At 48.6% G+C, this 25,093-nt stretch overlaps 1 gene segment (V, D, J or C); it reads left to right on the top strand.

The window, feature by feature from the left end:
- Nucleotides 1–25,093, top strand: part of LOC140419253 (T cell receptor alpha variable 38-2/delta variable 8-like) — a 148,923-nt gene that overhangs the window by 43,073 nt on the left and 80,757 nt on the right. Inside the window, exons 5-7 of the V gene segment in view lie at nt 2,161–2,203; nt 15,342–15,391; nt 17,545–17,587.

Genomic DNA, 25,093 nt, shown 5'->3' on the forward strand with positions numbered 1-25,093 from the left:
GGAGCTTTACTCTGTATCTAACCCCGTGCTGTACCTGTCCTGGGAGTGTTTGATGGGGACAGTGTAGAGGGAGCTTTACTCTGTATCTAACCCCGTGCTGTACCTGTCCTGGGAGTGTTTGATGGAGACAGTGTAGAGGGAGCTTTACTCTGTATCTAACCCCGTGCTGTACCTGTCCTGGGAGTGTTTGATGGGCCGGTGTAGAGGGAGCTTTACTCTGTATCTAACCCCGTGCTGTACCTGTCCTGGGAGTGTTTGATGGGGAGAATGTGGAGGGAGCTTTACTCTGTATCTAACCCCGTGCTGTACCTGACCTGGGAGTGTTTGATGGGGACAGTGTAGAGGGAGCTTTACTCTGTATCTAACCCCGTGCTGTACCTGTCCTGGGAGTGTTTGATGGGGACAGTGTAGAGGCAGCTTTACTCTGTATCGAACCCCGTGCTGCCCTGGGAGTGTTTGATGGGGACAGTGTAGAGGGAGCTTTACTCTGTATCTAACCCCGTGCTGTACCTGTCCTGGGAGTGTTTGATGGGGACAGTGTAGAGGGAGCTTTACTCTGTATCTAACCCCGTGCTGTACCTGTCCTGGGAGTGTTTGATGGGGACAGTGTCGAGGAAACCTTACTCTGTATCTAACCCCGTGCTGTACCTGTCCAGGCAGTGTTTGATGGGGACAGTGTAGATGGAGTGTTACTCTGTATCTCACCCAGTGCGATATCTGACTTGGGAGTGTTTGATTGGTACAGTGCAGAGGGAGCTTTAGTCCGAATATATCATCGTACTGTATATGCCCTGGGAGTGTTTGATGTGGACAGCGTAGAGGCAGCTTTACTCTGTTTAGATCAGTGCCCTGTACCTGTCCTGGGAGTGTTTGATGGGGAGAATGTAGAGGGAGCCTTACTCTGTATCTAACCCCGTGCTGTACCTGTCCTGGGGAGTGTTTGATGGGGACAGTGTAGAGGAAGCTTTACTCTGTATATTCCATGGTACTGTAGCTGCCCTGGGAGGGTTTGTTGGGGACAGTTTAGAGGGATGTGTAATCTGTATCTAACCCCATGATGTACTTTGGCTAACAGTGTTTGATGGAGATTCTGAATCTTGAATTAATGTATTCTGTTAGTCTCCCCATCTTCTCTGTCTCTGCAACTCTCTATCTCTCTCTCTGAGAATCTGTCTAAACAAATCCACGATCAGCAGTCAGCCATTTTAAGTTACTTAACGGTGGCCATTTTATGTGAGCACAACACTGAGACAATTCGGACAGTTGTCTAAGTTAGTGTCAAACAATAACTGAAGGAAAGAGTCGTATTTAAACAGTGATATGTTGGGCAATGTGGATGTACAAATGGAGCTTGTACACCAGTCGCTGAAAGTGGAGAGGGGGGTGCAGCAAGCAGTTGAGAAGACCAATGATATGTTGGCCTTCATTGCAAGAGGGATTTGAGTTCAGAAGTGGAGAAGTCTTTCTGCAGTTATACTGGGCCTTGGTGAGACCACACCTGGAGTACTGTGTACAGTTTTTGGTCTCCCTACCATGGAAGGATATAGTTGCCAGAGAGGGAGTGCAGCGGAGGGTCAGTTGGCTGATAGGGAGGTTGCCGGACTGTCCTAGGAGGAGAGATTGCTTCAATAGGGCCTGAACGAGCCCTGTTTCTCCAACCTAACCCTGGAGATCAAATCCCACATTCCTGGTGATTTCTCCCCTCTCTAAGATGGAAAGATATTGACTAAGTTTAAAGCAGAAATTGACTGATTTCTAAATCCCATTGACATAAAGGGATATGGGGATGGTGTTGGGGAAAAGACATTGAAGTAAAGATATTTTACAGCTGGATTCACAGAATACAGACAACAAAGTATCTTGAATTTTGGAAGAGCCACAAATATTGTCAAACATTTGGGAAATGATTGGCAACAGTTTGGACTGAGATCTCTTCAGTGACCTGTGTGCAGACCCCACCCCCGACTTACTGTGAGGAATGTCCCCCTCGGTGTGTTTCCTGTGTCTGCTAAGGAAGACACTTGTCCTGTCTATGGTTATGTTAATTCAGCAGTCAACAACAGATTCTGTCCTGTCGTTATTTCTGTCTTTGTTTGACATTTGTTTCCCTCTGAATTTCTGGCATGTTTGGAATGACTATTCGTCTGTCACCCGAGGAAGGCTTTCCATAGAATGAGTACAAAGCAGCAAGAAATCACAGAATGTGAGTTAAACACAACTTCATTTCTGCCTCCATTTTGAGAGAAGATTGCTGGCCACAAAAACAAAGCTCATTGCAAAGTTTCACTTCATATTTTACATGTTGTTCACAGACAGATTTCTCCAATGAGCTGCTCTATAAATATGGATTCAATTTGATTTTTTCTCACTGTGAGATGTAAAGTTTATTCCTGAATCAATACAGGGTCATCGGCAACAACATCATTTTATTAGACAAGGGGGTTCAATGGGATTTTTCACTGGGATCCTCTGATGTCAATTTCTGAGATTAGAATTTATAATGAAACAATTTTGATTCAATTAAAATGGTCAGTTTGATAACCCCAATGTCCTGACTGCCTCACGTCCTGGCACCCTCACACCCTCATGTCTCCTAACCCCCACATCCTGACCCACTCACGTCCCCAAAACCTCAGATAGTGACCCGCTGTGTCCCTCTTTCTGTGTGTGTCCCTCACTCTGTCTGTGTGCCCACCTCTCTCTGACCCTCTCTGTATCCCTCTCTCTCTCTGTGTCCCTCTCTCTCGCTGTCTGTGTCCTTCTATCACACTCTATCCCTCACTTTCACTGCGTACCTCTTTCTATCTGTGTCACTCTCTCTGTGTCCCTCTCGCTCTATGTGTCCCCCTCTCTCTATCTCTCTCGCTGTGTCCCTCTCTCGCTGTGTCCCCCTCTCTCTCGCTGTGTCCCTCTCTGTCCCCCTCGCTCTCTCTGTCCCATCACTCTCGGTGTGTCTCTCACACTCTCGCTGTGTCCATCTCTCTCGCTGTCTCCATCTCTCTCGCTGTGTCCATCTCTCTCGCTGTGTCCATCTCTCTCGCTGTGTCCCACTCTCTCTCGCTGTGTCCCACTCTCTCTCGCTGTGTCCCACTCTCTCTCGCTGTGTCCCACTCTCTCTCGCTGTGTCCCACTCTCTCTCGCTGTGTCCCACTCTCTCTCGCTGTGTCCCTCTCTCTCTCGCTGTGTCCCTCTCTCTCTCGCTATGTCCCTCTCTCTCTCGCTGTGCCCCCTTCTCTCTCACTGTGTCCCCCCCTCTCTCTCGCTGTGTCCCCCTCTCTCTCGCTGTATCCCCCTCTCTCTCTCTCTCGCTGTGTCCCTCAAACTCTCTCTGTGTCCCTCAAACTCTCTCTGTGTCCCTCGCTCTCTCTGTGTCCCTCGCTCTCTCTGTGTCCCTCGCTCTCTGTGTCCCTCGCTCTCTGTGTCCCTCGCTCTCGCTGTGTCCCTCGCTCTCTCTGTGTCCCTCGCTCTCTCTGTGTCCCTCGCTCTCGCTCTGTCCCTCGCTCTCTCTGTGTCCCTCTCCCTCCGTGTGTCCCTCTCCCTCCATGTGTCCCCCTCTTTTTCTCTCTCGCTGTGTCCCTCTCTCGCTGTGTCCCTCTCTCTCTCTCTGTCCCTCTTTGTCCCTCTCTCTCTGTCCTTTCTCGGTGTCCCTCTTTCTCTGTGTCCCTCTTTCTCTATGTACCCTCTCTCTCTCTGTCCCTCGCTCTCTGTCACTCGCTCTCTGTCCCTCGCTCTCTGTCCCTCGCTCTCTGTGTCCCTCGCTCTCTATGTGTCCCTCGCTCTCTCTGTGTCCCTCGCTCTCTCTGTGTCCCTCGCTCTCTCTGTGTCCCTCGCTCTCTCTGTGTCCCTCGCTCTCTCTGTGTCCCTCCCTCGCTCTGTGTCCCTCCCTCGCTCTGTGTCCCTCCCTCGCTCTGTGTCCCTCCCTCGCTCTGTGTCCCTCCCTCGCTCTGTGTCCTTCCCTCGCTCTGTGTCCCTCCCTCGCTCTGTGTCCCTCCCTCGCTCTGTGTCCCTCCCTCGCTCTGTGTCCCTCCCTCGCTCTGTGTCCCTCCCTCGCTCTGTGTCCCTCCCTCGCTCTGTGTCCCTCCCTCGCTCTGTGTCCCTCCCTCGCTCTGTGTCCCTCCCTCGCTCTGTGTCCCTCCCTCGCTCTGTGTCCCTCCCTCGCTGCGTGTCCCTCCCTCGCTGCGTGTCCCTCCCTCGCTGCGTGTCCCTCCCTCGCTGCGTGTCCCTCCCTCGCTGCGTGTCCCTCCCTCGCTGCGTGTCCCTCCCTCGCTGCGTGTCCCTCCCTCGCTGCTTGTCCCTCCCTCGCTGCGTGTCCCTCCCTCGCTGCGTGTCCCTCCCTCGCTGCGTGTCCCTCGCTCGCTGCGTGTCCCTCGCTCGCTGCGTGTCCCTCGCTCGCTGCGTGTCCCTCGCTCGCTGCGTGTCCCTCGCTCGCTGCGTGTCCCTCGCTCGCTGCGTGTCCCTCGCTCGCTGCGTGTCCCTCGCTCGCTGCGTGTCCCTCGCTCGCTGCGTGTCCCTCGCTCGCTGCGTGTCCCTCGCTCGCTGCGTGTCCCTCGCTCGCTGCGGGTCCCTCGCTCGCTGCGGGTCCCTCGCTCGCTGCGGGTCCCTCGCTCGCTGCGGGTCCCTCGCTCGCTGCGGGTCCCTCGCTCGCTGCGGGTCCCTCGCTCGCTGCGGGTCCCTCGCTCGCTGCGGGTCCCTCGCTCGCTGCGGGTCCCTCGCTCGCTGCGGGTCCCTCGCTCGCTGCGGGTCCCTCGCTCGCTGCGGGTCCCTCGCTCGCTGCGGGTCCCTCGCTCGCTGCGGGTCCCTCGCTCGCTGCGGGTCCCTCGCTCGCTGCGGGTCCCTCGCTCGCTGCGGGTCCCTCGCTCGCTGCGGGTCCCTCGCTCGCTGCGGGTCCCTCGCTCTCTGCGTGTCCCTGGCTCTCTGCGTGTCCCTGGCTCTCTGCGTGTCCCTCGCTCTCTGCGTGTCCCTCGCTCTCTGCGTGTCCCTCGCTCTCTGTCCGTCCCCCAGTGTCTGAGTGAGTGTGTATAACACTGAGTGAGTGTGTGTAAGAGTGAGAATTGGTGAGAACTACTGTGTGTGATTGTAAGAGTGAGTGTGTACGAGTGAGTGTGTGTAAGTGTGTGTGAACAGTGTGTTTGTATAAGAGTGACTGAGTGTGTAAGAGTGAGTTTGTGAGTGAATGGGAATGAGCGTGTGAGCGTGTCGGTGAGTGAGAGTGATTGGTGTGCGAGTGAGTGATTAGTGTGTGAGTGATTGGTGTGCGAGTGAGTGATTAGTATATGAGTGTGAGTGACTGGAAGTGTGGGTGAGTGTGTAAGAGTGAGCAAGTTAATGTGTGAAAGTGAGTGAGCATGTGTGTGTAAAAGTGTGTGCGTATGTAAGAATGAGTGAGTAATAGTGAGTGTGAGTGAGGGTGTGAGTGAGTGTGTAAGAGTGAGTGTGAGTATGTAAGATCATGTGTGTGTGATCTGTGGGTCTGTGGGTCCCTCGCTCTCTGTGGGTCCCTCGCTCTCTGTGGGTCCCTCGCTCTCTGTGGGTCCCTCGCTCTCTGTGGGTCCCTCGCTCTCTGTGGGTCCCTCGCTCTCTGTGGGTCCCTCGCTCTCTGTGGGTCCCTCGCTCTCTGTGGGTCCCTCGCTCTCTGTGGGTCCCTCGCTCTCTGTGGGTCCCTCGCTCTCTGTGGGTCCCTCGCTCTCTGTGGGTCCCTCGCTCTCTGTGGGTCCCTCGCTCTCTGTGGGTCCCTCGCCCTCTGTGGGTCCCTCGCCCTCTGTGGGTCCCTCGCCCTCTGTGCGTCCCTCGCCCTCTGTGCGTCCCTCGCCCTCTGTGCGTCCCTCGCCCTCTGTGCGTCCCTCGCCCTCTGTGCGTCCCTCGCCCTCTGTGCGTCCCTCGCCCTCTGTGCGTCCCTCGCCCTCTGTGCGTCCCTCGCCCTCTGTGCGTCCCTCGCCCTCTGTGCGTCCCTCGCCCTCTGTGCGTCCCTCGCCCTCTGTGCGTCCCTCGCCCTCTGTGCGTCCCTCGCCCTCTGTGCGTCCCTCGCCCTCTGTGCGTCCCTCGCCCTCTGTGCGTCCCTCGCCCTCTGTGCGTCCCTCGCCCTCTGTGCGTCCCTCGCCCTCTGTGCGTCCCTCGCCCTCTGTGCGTCCCTCGCCCTCTGTGCGTCCCTCGCCCTCTGTGCGTCCCTCGCCCTCTGTGCGTCCCTCGCCCCCAGTACGTCCCTCGCCCCCAGTACGTCCCTCGCCCCCAGTGTGTCCCTCGCTCTCTGTGTGTCCCGTAACAGCCTCCGTGAACAGGCGCAGTAATGTGGCGACTAGGGGCTTTTCACAGTAACTTCATTTGAAGCCTACTTGTGACAATAAGCGATTTCAATTTTCATTTTGCGTCCCTCGCAATCTGTGTGTCCCTCGCAATCTGTGTGTCTAATGTTTGATGGGGACAGTGTAGAGGGAGCTTTACTCTGTATCGAACCCCGTGCTGTACCTGTCCTGGGAGTGTTTGATGGGGACAGTGTAGTGGGAGCTTTTCTCTGTATCTAACCCCGTACTGTACCTGTCCTGGGATTGTTTGATGGGGGACAATATAGAGGGAGCTTCACTCTGTATCTAACCCCGTGATGTACCTGTCCTGGGAGTGTTTGACAGGGTTTCAAAATCTCAAATAAATGTCATCTATTAGTTTCTCCATCTGTCTGTTTCTGCTTCTCTCTCTGTCTGTGTGGGAGTATTGTCAACAGAAAATCCACGATCAGCAGTCAGCCATTTTAAGTTACTTAATGGTGGCCATTTTAGGTGAGCACAGCACAGTCATTTCTGACATTTGTACACGTTGGTGTAACAAAATCCTGATGGAAAGTGTCTGATTTAAACAATGATTTGTTGAAAAATGTGGATGTAGAAAGGGAGCTGGCTGTCCTTGTACACCAGTCACTGAAAGTGGAGAGGGGGGTGCAGCAAGCAGTTAAGAAGGCCAATGATATGTTGGCCTTCATTGAAAGAGGGATTTGAGTTCAGAAGTGGAGATGTCTTTCTGCAGTTACACAAGGCCTTGGTGAGACCACACCAGGAGTATTGCGTACAGTTTCGGTCTCCCTAACTAAGAAAGGATATAGTTGCCAGAGAGGGAGTGCAGCGGAGGGTCATTCGGCTGATAGGGAGGTTACCGGGCTGTCCTTCAAGGAGAGATTGGTTTGACTGTGGCACAGTGGTTAGCACTGCTGCCTCACAGTGCCAGTGACCCGGGTTAAATTCCGGCCTTGTGTGACTGATTATGTGGAGTTGGCAGTTTCTCCCCGTGTGTGCGTGGGTTTCCTCCGGGTGCTCCGGTTTCCTTCCACAGTCCAAAGATGTGCAGGCTAGGTGGAATGGTCCTGCTAAATTACCCCTTAGTGTCCAAGAAAGATTGTTTAGATTAGGTTAAGGAGTTATTGGGATAGGGCGGGTGACTGAGCTTACATAGGGTGCTGTGTCAGAAGGTTGGTGTAGATTCGATGGGCAGAATGGCCTCCTTCTGCATTGTAGGGATTCTGTGATTGTGCCGGTATTCACTAGAGCCGGGAAGGATGAGAGGAGATGTTGGCCGTGCTAAATTGCCCCTGAGTGGCCCAAAGCGTAGGTGGTGTTACTGGGGTTATTTGGAGAGGGTGGAGGCGTGGGCTTGTGTAGGGTGCTCTCTCCGAGGGCCAGTGCAGACTCGATGGGCCAAATGGCCTACTCCTGCAATGTATATTCTATGATTCTCTGTATCACATTCCAACAGCGCTGTTCAGACTACACACAGGGATGGTGATTTCCACGTTGTACTGCCTCTGCCATGTCTTGGGAGTGATCATGGAGACAGTGTAGAGGAAACCTTACTCTGCATCTAACCCCGTGTTGTACCTGTTCTGGGAGTGTTTGATGGGGACAGTGTAGAGGGAGCTTTACTCTGTATCTAACCCCGTGCTGTACCTGTCCTGGGAGTGTTTGATGCGGACAGTGTAGAGAGAGCATTACTCTGTATCTAACCCCGTGCTGTACCTGTCCTGGGACTGTTTGATGGGGACAGTGTAGAGGGAGCTTTACTCTGTATCTAACCCCGTGCTGTACCTGTCCTGGGAGTGTTTGATGGGTCAGTGTAGAGGGAGCTTTACTCTGTATCTAACTCCTTATTCATGGGTCACTAAACGCTAGTGTGCGGGTACATTAAGCAATCAGGAAGGCCAATGGTACGTTAACTTTCATCGCTCGGGGTTATTAGTATTGGGGTTAAGATGACTTGCTGTAATTGTACAGAGCCTTGGTCACAACACACCTGGACCATTGTGTGGAATTTTGTTCTCCATATCTAAGGAAGGATATACTTGCTGCAGAAGGAGTGTAACGGAGATTCACCAGACGAATCCCTGGGATGGTGAAGTTGTCTGATGAGGAGAGATTGAGGAAAATGTACCTGTGTTCCCGAAAAATGAGAGGTGATCTTGAAACATACACAATTCATCCGGGGCATCACAAGATAGATGTAGGTCAGATGTTCTCTCTGACTGGTGAGATTAGACCCAGGGGGAGGGGGCACAGTCTCAAACCATAAGACCATAAGACATTGAAGCAGAATTAGGCCACTCGGCCCATCGAGTCTGCTCCGCCATTCAATCATGGCTGATATTTTTCTAATTCCCATTCTCCTGCCTTCTCTCCATAACCCCTGATCCCCTTATTGATCAAGAACCGATCTATCTCTGTCTTAGAGATACTCAGTGATTTGGCCTCCACAGCCTTCTGCGGCAAAGAGCTCCACATATTCACCGCCCTCTGGCTGAAGAAATTCCTCCTCATCTCTGTTTTAAAGGATCGTCCCTTTAGTCTGAGATGGTGTCCTCTGATTCTAGTTTTTCCTACAAGTGGAAACATCCTCTCCACGTCCACTCTATCCAGGCCTCGCAGTATCCTGTAAGTTTCAATAAGACCCCCTCATCCTTCTAAACTCCAACGAATACAGACCCAGTGTCCTCAACCATTCCTCATACGACAAGTTCTTCATTCCAGGGAACATTCTTGTGAACCTCCTCTGGACCCTTTCCAAGGCAGCACATCCTTCCTTAGATACTGGGCCTAAAACTGCTCACAATACTCCAAATGGGGTCTGACCAGAGCCTTGTACAGCCTCAGAAGTACATCCCTGGTCTTGTATTCTCGCCCTCTTGACATGAATGCTCAGAATCAGGGGTAGACCATTGCAGACTGAGATGAGGAGGAATTTCTTCATTCAGAGGGTGGAGAATCTTGGAATTCTCTGATCCAGAGGGTTGTGGAAGCTCAATCATTGAGCATGTTCCAGACACAAATCGACTGTGTATAATACAATAGGAATGTGTGTGTGAGTGTGCGTGCGTCTGTGCGTGCCAGGATCTGTTTGAATGGTGGAGCAGACTCGATGGGCCAAATCGCCTACACATGCTCATATTTTCCTTTGAGACTTAAATGCGTATACACACACAAGTTCACAGATACACACACACACATGCGCGTGCACACACTGACTGATACATACACGGCAACAGATACATACACACACACACATGCGTGCACAGACACATGCGTGTACACACACATTGGCGCACACCCATACATATATATTAGCCATTTAAGACCATTTGATAGAATGCTACACATCCCAGTTTGCCAATGACACCAAACATTAGACAGCGTTGTAAGCAATATAGCTGGAAACATCAAAATGCAGGGAGATATTATCGTTTTGGCGGTAGACTGAACTGGTGGACGTGTTTCAGTGTTGGGAAATGTTTCGATGATGTGCTTTAGAATTAAAAAGGATAGAACCGTGATCTTTATAAACGATGAGAAGACAGAAACGGTGGAAGTTTAAACTGTACAGATATTTCACAGCTAGATTCACACAATACAGACAGCAATGTATGGTAGATTTTGGAAGTGCCACAAATGTTGTCAAGTGCAGTGCGAGGCGTACTTCAATGTTTCAGTCTTACTGAGAAACTGTCAGCCCACAGGACAACATTTCTGTATAATAGGATTGAAGCACAAGTTCAAATAGTTTTGTTTCAAAGTTTAAAATAACCAGTCATTTTTCTGTGCAGCTTTCGGAATCTGTCAGAGGAATTTAGGTTATACAGGCAAGTGTTAACAAGAGTATTGGGAACTGATTAGAAGTTTGATGGAGATATTCCTGCATTATGGAAATGTGTGATAGCTATTTAGGGTTGGGGAATGGATTGATCAAAGGATGTAGCTTTTTGTTATCTATATCAGACTGACAGCCTTGAAGATTCACAACTTCCATGTGCTGAGAGAAAGGATTGATTAACCAAGGCCTATTATTCAAATACTTCAGACAAGTGACAAAACAACAATAACAGAGAATATACAAACAGAGACAAGCAGACACCTGTAATCGGAGCTTAAACTTCATGTTTAAATGTGAAGGGCTGAAATAAACAAGAGTCCACCCTGGGATTTGGTGCAATTTGAGTTCTGCTTTTCCAAAAAATAAAAATAACTGTCTGGAATGAAAAATTCTTTGGACAGAACAGAGGGATTTTGACTCTGTATTTAAGCCCAGACAGCATTTGGGTTGTGAGTGTTTGATGGACAGTGCAGATAAAACTTTACTCTGAAACACTGGAATTTAGTTTAAGGGTGATTTAATCACATGCTTCAGAATAATAATTGATATTGTACATCTCGTGTGTGTCTCAGTGTCAGCTGTGAAACATGTACAGCACAATCTCATCCTGTCTCTGTGTGTCTCTCTGAAATTCGCTGGTCCTTTCCTAAATTACCACTGACTAGATTTCAAAAGGGCTCCATTGCCTGTGAAGCAGTTTGTGATACCCAAAGGTTATGAAAAGTGCTTTAGAAAAGTCTGTCCCCAAGCTGTTGTGAGGATGTTCAGAGTCAGTGTGTGACTTGGGTCACACACAGGCCAGATACACCTCTCCAAGTTAAAGGTGGAGAATGGATCTCGCTCCATTTGAAAGATGTATTGACCCAGCCTGTCTTGAGTTTGTGTCTGTGTGTGAGTTTGTGTTTGTCTGTACACGTGTGTGTGTGTGTGTCTGGGGTGGGGTGGGAGTTTGTGTGTGTGACTTTTTACGCGGCACGGTAGCACAGTGGGTAGCACTGTGGCTTTACAGCTCCAGGGTCCCGGGTTCGATTCCCGGCACGTTCTCTCTGTGTCTGCGTGGGTTTCCTCCGGGAGCTCCGGTTTCCTCCCACAAGTCTGAAAGACGTGCTGTTAGGTAATTTGGACATTCTGAATGTTCCCTCTGTGTACCCAAACAGGTGCCGTAATGTGGCGACTAGGGGCTTTTCACAGTAACTTCATTGCAGTGTTAATGTAAGCCTACTTGTGACAATAAAGATTATTATACATGGTAGTCCCTCAGGCTCTTACCCTGGGTACATGGTAGTCAGCACTCCAAAAGGGTTAATTGTAGTGTCCACAGCAGTATGGTGTAATGTAGTATTAACTGGGACAAGAGCTTACAGTATAAACAGTGACGGGGTCAACTGCAGTGATCACTGGGAAAGGAGCTAATGTGTTCTCAATAGAGATATGGATGAGAACGGTTATATATTACAAGGTAATATACACAATGACATTCTCAAATGCAGTAATATTTCTGACACAGTGTAGAGCAGCATTTACAGCGACTGATGCTGCTGGGAAATAAATTCATCCAGGGCTTTGTATCAGATTATTAAAATTAGTTATTGTTAAGGTGGTCTAGTCGCGAAGGCAGGCTCGATCAGCTGGATGGCCCACTCCTGTTCCTATGTACCTCTCCTGGGAGTATTTGATGGGGACAGATGTAGAGGGAGCTTTACTCTGTATCTAACCCCGTGCTGTACCTGTCCTGGGAGTTTTTGATGTGGACAGTGTAGAGGGAGCTTTACTCTGTATCACCCCGTGCTATACCCATCCTAGGAGTGTTTGATGGGGACAGTCCAGAGGGAGCTTTACTCTTTATCTAACCCTATGCTGTACCTGTCCTGGGAATGTTTAATGGGGACAGTGTAGAGGGAGCTTCATTCATTATCTAACCTCGTGCTGTACCTCTCCTGGGAGTTTTTGATGTGGACAGTGTAGAAGGAGCTTGACTCTGTATCTCACCCTGTGCTGTACCTGTCTTGGGAGTGTTTGATGGGGACAGTCTAGAAGGAGCTTTACTCTGTATCACCCCGTGCTGTACCCATCCTAGGAGTGTTTGATGGGGACAGTGTAGAGGGAGCTTTACTCTTTATCTGACCCTATGTTGTACCTGACCTGGGACTGTTTGATGGGGACAGTGTAGAGGGAGCTTTACTCTGTAACTAACCCCGTGCTGTACCTGACCTGGGAGTGTTTGATGGGGACAGTATCGAGGGAGCTTTACTCTGTATCTAACCCCGTGCTGTACCTGTCCCTGTGAGTGTTTGATGGGGACAGTGTAGAGGGTGCTTTACTCTGTATCTAACCCCGTGCTGTACCTGTCCTGGGAGTGTTTGATGGGGACAGTGTAGAGGGTGCTTTACTCTGTATCTAACCTCGTGCTGTGCCTGTCCCTGTGAGTGTTTGATGGGGACAGTGCAGAGGGAGCTTTACTCTTTATGTAACCTCATGCTGTACCTGTCCTGGTGTGTTTAATGGGGACAGTGGAGAGGGAGCTTTACTCTGTATCTAACCCCGTGTTGTACCTGTCCTGGGAGTGTTTGATGGGGACGGTGTAGAGGGAGCTTTACTCTGTATCTAACACAGTGCTGTACCTGTCCTAGGACTGTTTGATGGGGACAGTGTAGCAGGAGCATTACTCTGTATCTAACCCCATGCTGTACCTGTCCTGGGAGTGTTTGATGGGGACAGTGTAGGGGGAGCTTTACTTTGTATCTAACCCCATGCTGTACCTGTCCTGGGAGTGTTTGATGGTGACAGTGTCGAGGGAGAATTACTCTGATTCTAACCCCGTGCTGTACCTGACCTGGGAGTGTTTGATGGTGACTGTGTATAGGGAGCTTTACTCTGATTCTAACCCCGTGCTGTACCTGACCTGGAAGTGTTTGATGGTGACTGTGTATAGGGAGCATAACTCTTTATCTGACCCCATGCTGTACCTGTCCTGGGAGTGTTTGATGATTCCTTCAGAGAAGATTCCTGGCCACAAAAACAAAGCTCATTTTAAAAGTTTCACTTCATATTTTACATGTTGTTCACAGACAGATTTCTTCAATGAGCTGCTCTATAAATTTGGATTCAGTTTGATTTTTTCTCACTGTGAGATGTAAAGCTTATTCCTCAATCAATACAGGGTCATCGGCAACAACATCTTTTTATTAGACAAGGAGGTTCAATGGGATTTTTCGCTGAAATCCACTGATGTCAGTTCATGAGATTAGAATTTATAATGAAACAATTTGGATTCAATGAAAACGGTCAGTTTGATAACCCCAACTGCTTTCTGTTCACTCGCCCCTCACTCTCCACTCTCACCTTGTTTTTAATTTAGGGAATTCTGCAGGCAGCTTGTGCACAGAAAGAGCCCAAAAATGGTGGCACTTTCCAAATTAAGTTCAGAGTCTCTGAAGTTGGATTTCTTTCTCTCTTTCTACTTGAACATGTACAAACTGACAGCAGGCATATTGATTGCACAGTAAGATTCCACAATCAGTAATGTGATCATAGTGGAAAATTCCCCCACGTCCCCTGTGGAAAGGATGAATTAACTCCCTCATTCCCACGTTTAAGTTTAAGACTTTTAACTCATGACCTTCAAACATTTTGCAGTCCGTGAGCTATTTTTTAATAAGTGTGGTCACTGTTGCTGTGTTTTTTGAAAATATTTTGATTCCGATGAGGACGGACATAACAACATACAAACAATCAGTCAGTCACAACACAAACAAAATACTATTCTCCTCATTTGACATTTATTCCTTGATTTCCATTAAACCTTTCCCCTCTTCCCTCCCCTTCCCCACTGGCAACAAACAGATCTGTAAATAGAGACAAGAACAGCTTCCATCTCGTCCAGAAACCCCCATCTGAGCCACAAAGGGCTAACTTTAGTTTCTCAAGTTTAAGGAATTCCGCAATATCCCTCAACCATGTTGATATTTTTGGCGGATCTTCTGACTTCCCTTCCAATAAAATTAGCCTCCGGGCGATCAATGTGGCAAAGGCCACCACATCGGCCCCGTCCCCATCTATTAGTCCCGGTACTTCCGACACCCCAGAAATTGCCTCATGTGGTCCCAGTAATATTTCCACCTCCACAACTTTTGTTTGTGTTTTAAATAGCGAGAGCCAGAAGCCCACGAATTGTGGACGTGACCAGAAGATGTGGACATGGTTAACTGGTCCTCCTTTACACTCTCACATTTATCTTCTTCCTCTGTGAAGAATCTGCTCATTCGGTCCTGTGTCATATGGCCCCTGTGTACATCCTTGAATTGTATCAAGCCCATCAGAGCACATGAAGATGTCGCATTGACCCTGTGTATAATCTCACTCCATCGTCCCCAATTCAACGCCACATCCAACTCTTCCTTCCACTTTTGTTTCATCTCTTCAATCGCTGCTTTCTTTCTGTCCATCAGCCACCTGTAAATGTTAGTAATTCTCCCATCACCAACTTAGCTGGGAGGAGCAATTTATCCAGCACCTTGTTCTCTGGTAGGCAAACGAACGTGGACAACTCCTTTTTCACCAAGTTTCATCATTGAAGATAATTAAACTTCACCTCCCTCTGCATTTTATGTTTCTCCCTCAATTCTTCAAATCTACTTTCCAACAACAAGTCTGTAACCTGTTTCAGCCCAGCTTTATGCCACTGTTTAAATATTGTATCCAGTCTTGCCGCCGGGGTGAATCGGGGGTTTCCATAAACAGGGGCTCGCACCGTCAAGTTTACCAAACCAAAATGGCGTCTCCGCTTGCTCCAGATGTTGAAGGAAGATGCCAGCACCGGGCTTTGTGTAAACCTCCCCGGGGGAAATGGGAGTGGAGCCGCAGCGGAAGTCTGCAAACTAGCCCCTTTACACGATGCTTCCACCACCTGTACCCATTCCACTTCTTCCTCTCCCCACCATTGCCCAATCTTCTCCAAATTCACCGCCCAATAACAATACAAAAGATTGGGAAGCACCAACCCTCCCACCCACCCATTCTTTTTAAATATGAGCTGGTATTTTTGAAGAGAAATCCAATTAATCTCCTTCCATTTACTGATGGAGAAGTGATCTGCCGCATTTTCTATCTGATTAGAGCAGGGTGTCTGTGTGAGGGTAAGTGTGTTACTGTGTGTGTGGACTTTTCTCTATCTGTCTATCTGCCAGTCGCCCATGTCCAAGATTCTATTTCTCTCTCCACAGATGCTGCCTGACCTACTCAGTATTTTCCGCATTGGTACAAGAGCGAGGAGGTAAGGCTGAAGTTATACAAGACACTAGTTAGACCTCAGCTGGAATATTGTGGACAGTTCTGGGTGCCACATGATAGGAAGAGTGTGAACACACTGGAGCGAGTGCAGAGGAGGTTCACAAGAATGGTTCAGGAATGAGAAACTTCAGTGATGAGGTTAGATTGGAGAGGTTGGGTCTGTTCTCCACGGAGAAAAATGGCCAAGAGGAGATTTGATAGAGGTGTTCAAATTCTTGGGGGTGCCGGACAGAGTAGGCAGGGAGAAACGGATCCCACTATTAAGAAGCTCAAGAACGAGATGGCACAGAATTAAAGGGATTTGGAAAAGAAGCAATTGTGGGGCGAAATTCTCCGGAAACGGCGCGATGTCTGCCGACTGGCGCCCAAAACGGCGCAAATCAGACGGGCATCGCGCCGCCCCAAAGGTGCGGAATGCTCCGCATCTTTGGGGGCCGAGCCCCAACATTGAGGGGCTAGGTCGGCGCCGGAGGAATTTCCGCCCCGCCAGCTGGCAGAAACTGCCTTTGGTGCCCCGCCAGCTGGCGCGGAAATGACATCTCCGGGCGGCGCATGCGCGGGAGCGTCAGCGGCCGCTGACAGTTTCCCACGCTTGTGCAGCGGAGGGAGTCTCCGCCGCCTCCGCCATGGTGGAGACCGTGGCGGAGGCGGAAGGGAAAGAGTGCCCCCACGGCACAGGCCCGCCCGCGGATCGGTGGGCCCCGATCGCGGGCCAGGCCACCGTGGGGGCACCCCCCGGGGCCAGATTGCCCCGCGCCCCACCCTAGGACCCCGGAGCCCGCCCGTGCCGCCTTGTTCCGCCGGTAAGGCAGGTGGTTCAATTTACGCCGGCGGGACAGGCATTTTAGCGGCGGGACTTCGGCCCATCCGGGCTGGAGAATCGAGCAGGGGGGCCCGCCAACCGGCGCGGCGCGATTCCCGCCCTGCCGAATCTCCGGTGCCGGAGACTTCGGCAACCAGCAGGGGCGGGATTCACGCCAGCCCCCGGCGATTCTCCGACCCCCCCGCCCCTGATGTGAGAAAATGGAAACCGTATAGTGTAGAGAGAGCCCTGCTCGCTATCTGACCCCGTGCTGTACCTGTCCTGGGAGTGTTTGATGGGGACAGTGTAGAGAGAGCTTTACTCTGTATCTAACCCCGTGCTGTGCCTGTCCTGGGAGTGTTTGATGGGGACAGTGTAGAGGGAGCTTTACTCTGTATCTGACCCCGTGCTGTACCTGTCCTGGGAGTGTTTGATGGGAACAGTGTAGAGAGAGCCCTGCTCGATATGTAATACCGTTTTGTACCTGTCCTGGGAGTGTTTGATGGGGACAGTGCAGAGGAGCTTTACTCCGTATGTAACCCCGTGATGTACCTGTCCTGGGAGTGTTTGCCAGGGACAGTGTAGAGGAATCTGTGTCTAACCCCATGATGTACCTTTACTGGTCATGTTTGATGGAGATTCAAAATCTCCAATAAATGTCTTCTATTAGTTTCTCCATCTGTCTGTTTCTGCTTCTCTCTCTGTCTGTCTGGGAATATTGTCAAAACAAAATCCACGATCAGCAGTCAGCCATTTTAAATTACTTAATGGTGGCCATTTTAGGTGAGCACAGCACAGTCATTTCTGACATTTGTACACGTTGGTATAACAAAATCCTGATGGAAAGTGTCTGATTTAAACAGTGATTTGTTGGGGAATGTGGATGTAGAAAGGGAGCTGGCTCTCCTTGTACACCAGTCACTGAAAGTGGAGAGGGGGGTGCAGCAAGCAGTTAAGAAGGCCAATGATATGTTGGCCTTCATTGCAAGAGGGATTTGAGTTCAGACGTGGAGATGTCTTCCTGCAGTTACACAAGGCCTTGGTGAGACCACACCTGGAGTATTGTGTCCAGTTTCGTCTCACTAACTAAGAAAGGATATAGTTGCCAGAGAGGGAGTGCAGCGGAGGGTCAATTGGCTGATAGGGAGTTTGCCGGACTGTCCTACAAGGAGTGATTGGTTTCACTGTGGAACAGTGGTTAGCAGTAAATAAATAAAAATTCAGCAGTCAGCAACAGATTCTGTCCTGTCGTTATTTCTGTCTTTGTTTGACATTTGTTTCCCTCTGAATTTCTGGCATGTTTGGAATGACTATTCGTCTGTCACCCGAGGAAGGCTTTCCATAGAATGAGTACAAAGCAGCAAGAAATCACAGAATGTGAGTTAAACACAACTTCATTTCTGCCTCCATTTTGAGAGAAGATTGCTGGCCACAAAAACAAAGCTCATTGCAAAGTTTCACTTCATATTTTACATGTTGTTCACAGACAGATTTCTTCAATGAGCTGCTCTATAAATATGGATTCAATTTGATTTTTCTCACTGAATCAATACAGGGTCATCGGCAACAACATCATTTTATTAGACAAGGGGGTTCAATGGGATTTTTCACTGGGATCCTCTGATGTCAATTCCTGAGGTTAGAATTTATAATGAAACAATTTGGATTAAATGAAAACAGTCAGTTTGATAACCCCAATGTCCTGACTGCCTCACGTCCTGGCATCCTCACACCATCACACCCTCATGTCTCCTAACCCCCACATCCTGACCCACTCACGTCCCCGAAACCTCAGATCCTGACCCGCTGTGTACCTCTTTCTTTGTGTGTCCCTCACTCTGTCTGTGTGCCCACCTTTCTCTGTCCCCCTCTGTATCCCTCTCTCCCTCTGTGTCCCTGTCTCTCTCTGTGTCCTATCTCACTCTATCCCTCTCTTTCACTGCGTACCTTTTTCTATCTGTGTCACTCTCTCTGTGTCCCTGTCCCTCTGTGTCCCCCTCTCTCTGTCTCTCTCGCTGTGTCCCTCTCTCGCTGTGTCCCCCTCTCTCTCGCTGTGTCCCTCGCTCTCTCTGTCCCCCTCACTCTCGCTGTGTCCCTCGCGCTTGCAGTGTCCCTTGCGCTTGCAGTGTCCCTTGCGCTTGCAGTGTCCCTCGCGCCTGCAGTGTCCCTCGCGCTTGCAGTGTCCCTCACTCTGTGTCCCTCGCTCTCGCTGTGTCCCTCGCTCTCGCTGTGTCCCTCGCTCTCCGTGTCCCTCGCTCTCTCCGTTAACCTCGTTCACACTCCGTTAGTGTGAATGAGTGAGTCAGTCTGTGTGTGAGTGTGAGTGAGTGAATTCAAACTGAATTCAAATGACCTGTGAATTTAATTTCACCGTCATACTTGTGTCTCGGCCTAAAACACAGGCTTCCTTCCAGAATTATACCCGCTTCAAGTTAAGGGACTTTAATTCCGGGCAATCGAGATTACTTTACAGTCAATGGGTCCATTTTAAAATTGACCCCACTATCGTTAATTTTGTGAATTCTGCCGGCAACCTGTGCACAGGGAGAGCCCAACAAATGATGACCACTTTCAAAATTGAGTTCAGAGTTTCTGATCTGAGATTTCTCTCTCTCTCTCTACCAGATTGCAGAGTGAGTATGTGTTAGCGTGTGGGAGTGAGTGTGTCAGAGTGACAGTGTGTAAGAGACTGTGTGAGAGTCAGTGAGTGTGAGAGCCAGTGAGTGTGAGAGCCAGTGAGTGTGAGAGCCAGTGAGTGTGAGAGCCAGTGAGTGTGAGAGCCAGTGAGTGTGAGAGCCAGTGAGTGTGAGAGCCAGTGAGTGTGTGAGCCAGTGAGTGTGAGCCAGTGAGTGAGTGTGCGAGAGAGTGAGTGTGCGAGAGAGTGAGTGTGCGAGAGAGTGAGTGTTAGTGAGTGATTGTGTAAGGTTGTTAGTGAGTGTGTAAGAGAGTGTGTAAGAATGAGTTAAATCTAACCCCTCGATTAGATTGCACATTGTATCGCACTGCAGTGTATCTGTAAATGGCGAGTGTATGCAAGGGTGAGTGTGTCTAAGAGTGAGCGAATCAGCGTGTGAGTATGTCAATGAGAGTGACTGTGTAAGTGAGTTTGAGTGTGTGAGCGAGTTAGTGTGTAAGAATGAGTGAGTAGGTGAGTGAGTGTGCAAGTGTGTATAATGGTGGGTGTGAGTGAGGGTGAGTAAGTTCTAGATATAAACTATCCTGAACCCCTCGATTAGATTCCAGTCTGTCACTCACTCCTGGGTATCTGTTATTCTATATATAAACTATCCTGAACCCCTCGATTATATTCCAGTCTGTAACTCACTCCCGGGTATCTGTTATTCTATATATAAACTATCCTGAACCCCTCTATTAGATTCCAGTCTGTAACTCACTCCCGGGTATCTGTTATTCTATATATAAACTATCCTGAACCCCTCGATTAGGTTCCAGACTGTAACTCACTCCCGGGTATCTGTTATTCTATATATAAACTATCCTGAACCCCTCGATCAGATTCTCACTCCTGGGTATCTGTTATTCTATATATAAACCATCCTGAACCCCTCGATTAGATTCCAGTCTGTAACTCACTCCCGGGTATCGGTTATTCTATATATAAACTATCCTGAACCCCTCGATTAGGTTCCAGACTGTAACTCACTCCCGGGTATCTGTTATTCTATATATAAACTATCCTGAACCCCTCGATCAGATTCTCACTCCTGGGTATCTGTTATTCTATATATAAACCATCCTGAACCCCTCGATTAGATACCAGTCTGTAACTCACTCCCGGGTATCTGTTATTCTATATATAAACCACCCTGTACCCCTCGATTAGATTCCAGTCTGTAACTCACTCCCGGGTATCTGTTATTCTATATATAAACCACCCCGAACCCCTCGATTAGATTCCAGTCTGTAACTCACTCCCGGGTATCTGTTATTCTATATATAAACTATCCTGAACCCCTCGATTAGGTTCCAGACTGTAACTCACTCCCGGGTATCTGTTATTCTATATATAAACTATCCTGAACCCCTCGATCAGATTCTCACTCCTGGGTATCTGTTATTCTATATATAAATCACCCCGAACCCCTCGATTAGATTCCAGTCTGTAACTCACTCCTGGGTATCTGTTATTCTATATATAAACCATCCTGAACCCCTCGATTAGATTCCAGTCTGTAACTCACTCCCGGGTATCTGTTATTCTGTATATAAACTATCCTGAACGCCTCGATTAGATTCCAGTCTGTAACTCACTCCTGGGTGTCTGTTATTCTATATATAAGCCATTCTGAACCCCTCGATTAGATTCCAGTCTGTAACTCACTCCCGGGTATCTGTTATTCTATATATAAACTATCCTGAACCCCTCGATCAGATTCTCACTCCTGGGTATCTGTTATTTTATATATAAACCATCCTGAACCCCTCGATTAGATTCCAGTCTGTAACTCACTCCCGGGTATCGGTTATTCTATATATAAACTATCCTGAACCCCTCGATTAGGTTCCAGACTGTAACTCACTCCCGGGTATCTGTTATTCTATATATAAACTATCCTGAACCCCTCGATCAGATTCTCACTCCTGGGTATCTGTTATTCTATATATAAACCATCCTGAACCCCTCGATTAGATACCAGTCTGTAACTCACTCCCGGGTATCTGTTATTCTATATATAAACCACCCTGTACCCCTCGATTAGATTCCAGTCTGTAACTCACTCCCGGGTATCTGTTATTCTATATATAAACCACCCCGAACCCCTCGATTAGATTCCAGTCTGTAACTCACTCCCGGGTATCTGTTATTCTATATATAAACTATCCTGAACCCCTCGATTAGGTTCCAGACTGTAACTCACTCCCGGGTATCTGTTATTCTATATATAAACTATCCTGAACCCCTCGATCAGATTCTCACTCCTGGGTATCTGTTATTCTATATATAAATCACCCCGAACCCCTCGATTAGATTCCAGTCTGTAACTCACTCCTGGGTATCTGTTATTCTATATATAAACCATCCTGAACCCCTCGATTAGATTCCAGTCTGTAACTCACTCCCGGGTATCTGTTATTCTGTATATAAACTATCCTGAACGCCTCGATTAGATTCCAGTCTGTAACTCACTCCTGGGTGTCTGTTATTCTATATATAAGCCATTCTGAACCACTCGATTAGATTCCAGTCTGTAACTCACTCCCGGGTATCTGTTATTCTATATATAAACTATCCTGAACCCCGCGATTAGATTCCAGTCTGTCACTCACTCCTGGGTATCTGTTATTCTATATATAAACTACCCTGAACCCCTCGATTAGATTCCAGTCTGTAACTCACTCCCGGGTATCTGTTATTCTATATATAAACTATCCTGAACCCCTCGATTAGATTCCAGTCTGGAACTCACTCCCGGGTATCTGTTATTCTATATATAAACTATCCTGAACCCCTCGATTAGATTCCAGTCTGTAACTCACTCCCGGGTATCTGTTATTCTAGATATAAACCATCCTGAACCCCTCGATTAGATTCCAGTCTGTAACTCACTCCCGGGTATCTGTTATTCTATATAAACTATCCTGTACCCCTCGATTAGATTCTAGTCTGTAACTCACTCCTGGGTATCTGTTATTCTATGTATAAACTATCCTGAACCACTCGATTAGATTCTAGTCTGTAACTCACTCCTGGGTATCTGTTATTCTATATATAAACCACCCCGAACCCCTCGATTAGATTCCAGTCTGTAACTCACTCCTGGGTATCTGTTATTCTATGTATAAACCACCCCGAACCCCTCGATTAGATTCCAGTCTGTAACTCACTCGTGGGTATCTGTTATTCTGTATATAATCTATCCCGAAGCCCTCCATTAGATTGCAGTCTGTCATTCATTCCCAGATACCATTTATTCTGTGGGTTAACCAACGATATGCCGGACTGAGATGAGGAGGAATTTTGTCACTCAGATGGTGGTGAATCCTGGGAATTCTCTATCCCAGAGGGATGTGGAGACTCTGTCACTGAGCCGGTGTTAGACTGAGATTGATGGATCAGCAAGAGGCACGGGGATAGGGCAGGAACACGGTGTTGAAATGGAAGAATCTCCATGATCATATTGACTGGTGGAGCGAGCTCGAAGGGCTGAATTGCCCAGTCCTGCTCCTATTCCTTGTGGTCTGTTATTGCCAATTATTTCTCTGTTTATCTATTTACGATTATCCAGAAAAGTGGGATGGGGATGAATTCTGCATCATTTGTGATTTGGGTATTGGAGTAATCATCATTTGGGGTCAATTCTGTTATGTTGATAATTTGCTATCTTTTTTCAAAATAAAACCCTTCCTTTGGAAACATTGCCTCATTCCCTCTACTTGCTGTAAATATCCTGGCAGCTTCTGTTGTGGAAATTGGGGAGGAACATTTATTACGTTTGTAACCCCATGCTGAACCTGACCTGGTAGTGTTTGCTGGGGACAGTGACGAGGGAGCTTTACTCTGTATCTAACCCTGTGCTGTACCTGTCCTGGGAGTGTTTGCTGGGGACAGTGTAGAGGGAGCTTTACTCTGTATTGAAACCTGTGCTGTACCTGTCCTGGGAGTGTTTGATGGGGACAGTGTAGAGGGAGCTTTACTCTGTATCTAAACCTGTGCTGTACCTGTCCTGGGAGTGTTTGATGGGGACAGTGTAGAGGGAGCTTTACTCTGTATCTGACCCCGTGCTGTACCTGTCCTGGGAATGTTTGATGGGGACAGTGTAGAGGGAGCTTTACTCTGTATCTAGCCCTGTGCTGTACCTGTCCTGGGAGTGTTTGATGGGGACAGTGTCGAGGGAGCTTTACTCTGTATCTAACCCTGTGCTGTACCTGTCTTGGGAGTATTTGATGGGGACAGTTTAGAGGGGGCTTTACTCTGTATCTAACCCTGTGCTGTATCTGTCCTGGGAGTGTTTGATGGGGACAGTGTAGAGGGAGCTTTACTCTGTATCTAACCCCGTGCTGTACCTGTCCTGGGAGTGTTTGATGGGGACAGTGTAGAGGGAGCTTGACTCTGTATCTAACCACATGCTGTACCTGTCCTGGGAGTGTTTGATGGGGACAGTGTAGAGGGGGATTTACTCTGTATCTAACCCCGTGCTGTACCTTTCCTGGGAGGGTTTGATGGGTCAGTGTAGAGGGAGATTTACTCTGTATCTAACCCCATGCTGTACCTGTCCTGGGAGTGTTTGATGGGTCAGTGTAGAGGGAGCTTTACTCTGTATCTAACTCCTTATTCATGGGTCACTAAACGCTAGCGTGCGGGTACATTAAGCAATCAGGAAGCCCAATGGTACGTTAACTTTCATCGCTCGGGGTTATTAGTATTGGGGTTAAGATGACTTGCTGTAATTGTACAGAGCCTTGGTCACAACACACCTGGACCATTGTGTGGAGTTTTGTTCTCCATATCTAAGGAAGGATATACTTGCTGTAGAAGGAGTGTAACGGAGATTCACCAGACGAATCCCTGGGATAGTGAAGTTGTCTGATGAGGAGAGATTGAGGAAAATGTACCTGTGTTCCCGAGAGTGCCGAAAAATGAGAGGTGATCTTGAAACATACACAATTCATACGAGGCATCACCAGATAGATGTAGGTCAGCTGGTCTCTCTGGCTGGTGAGATTAGACCCAGGGGGAGGGGGCACAGTCTCAAACCATAAGATCATAAGACATTGAAGCAGAATTAGGCCACTCGGCCCATCGAGTCTGCTCCGCCATTCAATCATGGCTGATATTTTTCTAATTCCCATTCTCCTGCCTTCTCTCCATAACCCCTGATCCCCTTATTGATCAAGAACCGATCTATCTCTGTCTTAGAGATACTCAGTGATTTGGCCTCCACAGCCTTCTGCGGCAAAGAGCTCCACATATTCACCGCCCTCTGGCTGAAGAAATTCCTCCTCATCTCTGTTTTAAAGGATCGTCCCTTTAGTCTGAGATGGTGTCCTCTGCTTCTAGTTTTTCCTACAAGTGGAAACATCCTCTCCACGTCCACTCTATCCAGGCCTCGCAGTATCCTGTAAGTTTCAATAAGACCCCCTCATCCTTCTAAACTCCAACGAGTACAGACCCAGTGTCCTCAACCATTCCTCATACGACAAGTTCTTCATTCCAGGGAACATTCTTGTGAACCTCCACTGGACCCTTTCCAAGGCAGCACATCCTTCCTTAGATACTGGGCCTAAAACTGCTCACATTACTCCAAATGGCATCTGACCAGAGCCTTATACAGCCTCAGAAGTACATCCCTGGTCTTGTATTCTCGCCCTCTTGACATGAATGCTCAGAATCAGGGGTAGACCATTGCAGACTGAGATGAGGAGGAATTTCTTCATTGAAAGGATGAAGAATCTTGGAATTCTCTGATCCAGAGGGTTGTGGAAGCTCAATCATTGAGCATGTTCCAGACACAAATCGACTGTGTATAATACAATAGGAATGTGTGTGTGAGTGTGCGTGCGTCTGTGCGTGCCAGGATCTGTTTGAATGGTGGAGCAGACTCGATGGGCCAAATCGCCTACACATGCTCATATTTTCCTTTGAGACTTAAATGCGTATACACACACAAGTTCACAGATACACACACACACATGTGCGTGCACACACTGACTGATACATACACGGCAACAGATACATACATACACACACACACCCACACATGCGTGCATAGACACATGCGTGTACACACACATTGGTGCACACCCATACATATATATTAGCCATTTAAGACCATTTGATAGAATGCTACACATCCCAGTTTGCCAATGACACCAAACATTAGACAGCGTTGTAAGCAACATAGCTGGAAACATCAAATTGCA

Source organism: Scyliorhinus torazame, chromosome 5 (assembly GCF_047496885.1).
Source record: "Scyliorhinus torazame isolate Kashiwa2021f chromosome 5, sScyTor2.1, whole genome shotgun sequence".
Classification (NCBI taxonomy): Eukaryota; Metazoa; Chordata; class Chondrichthyes; order Carcharhiniformes; family Scyliorhinidae; genus Scyliorhinus; species Scyliorhinus torazame.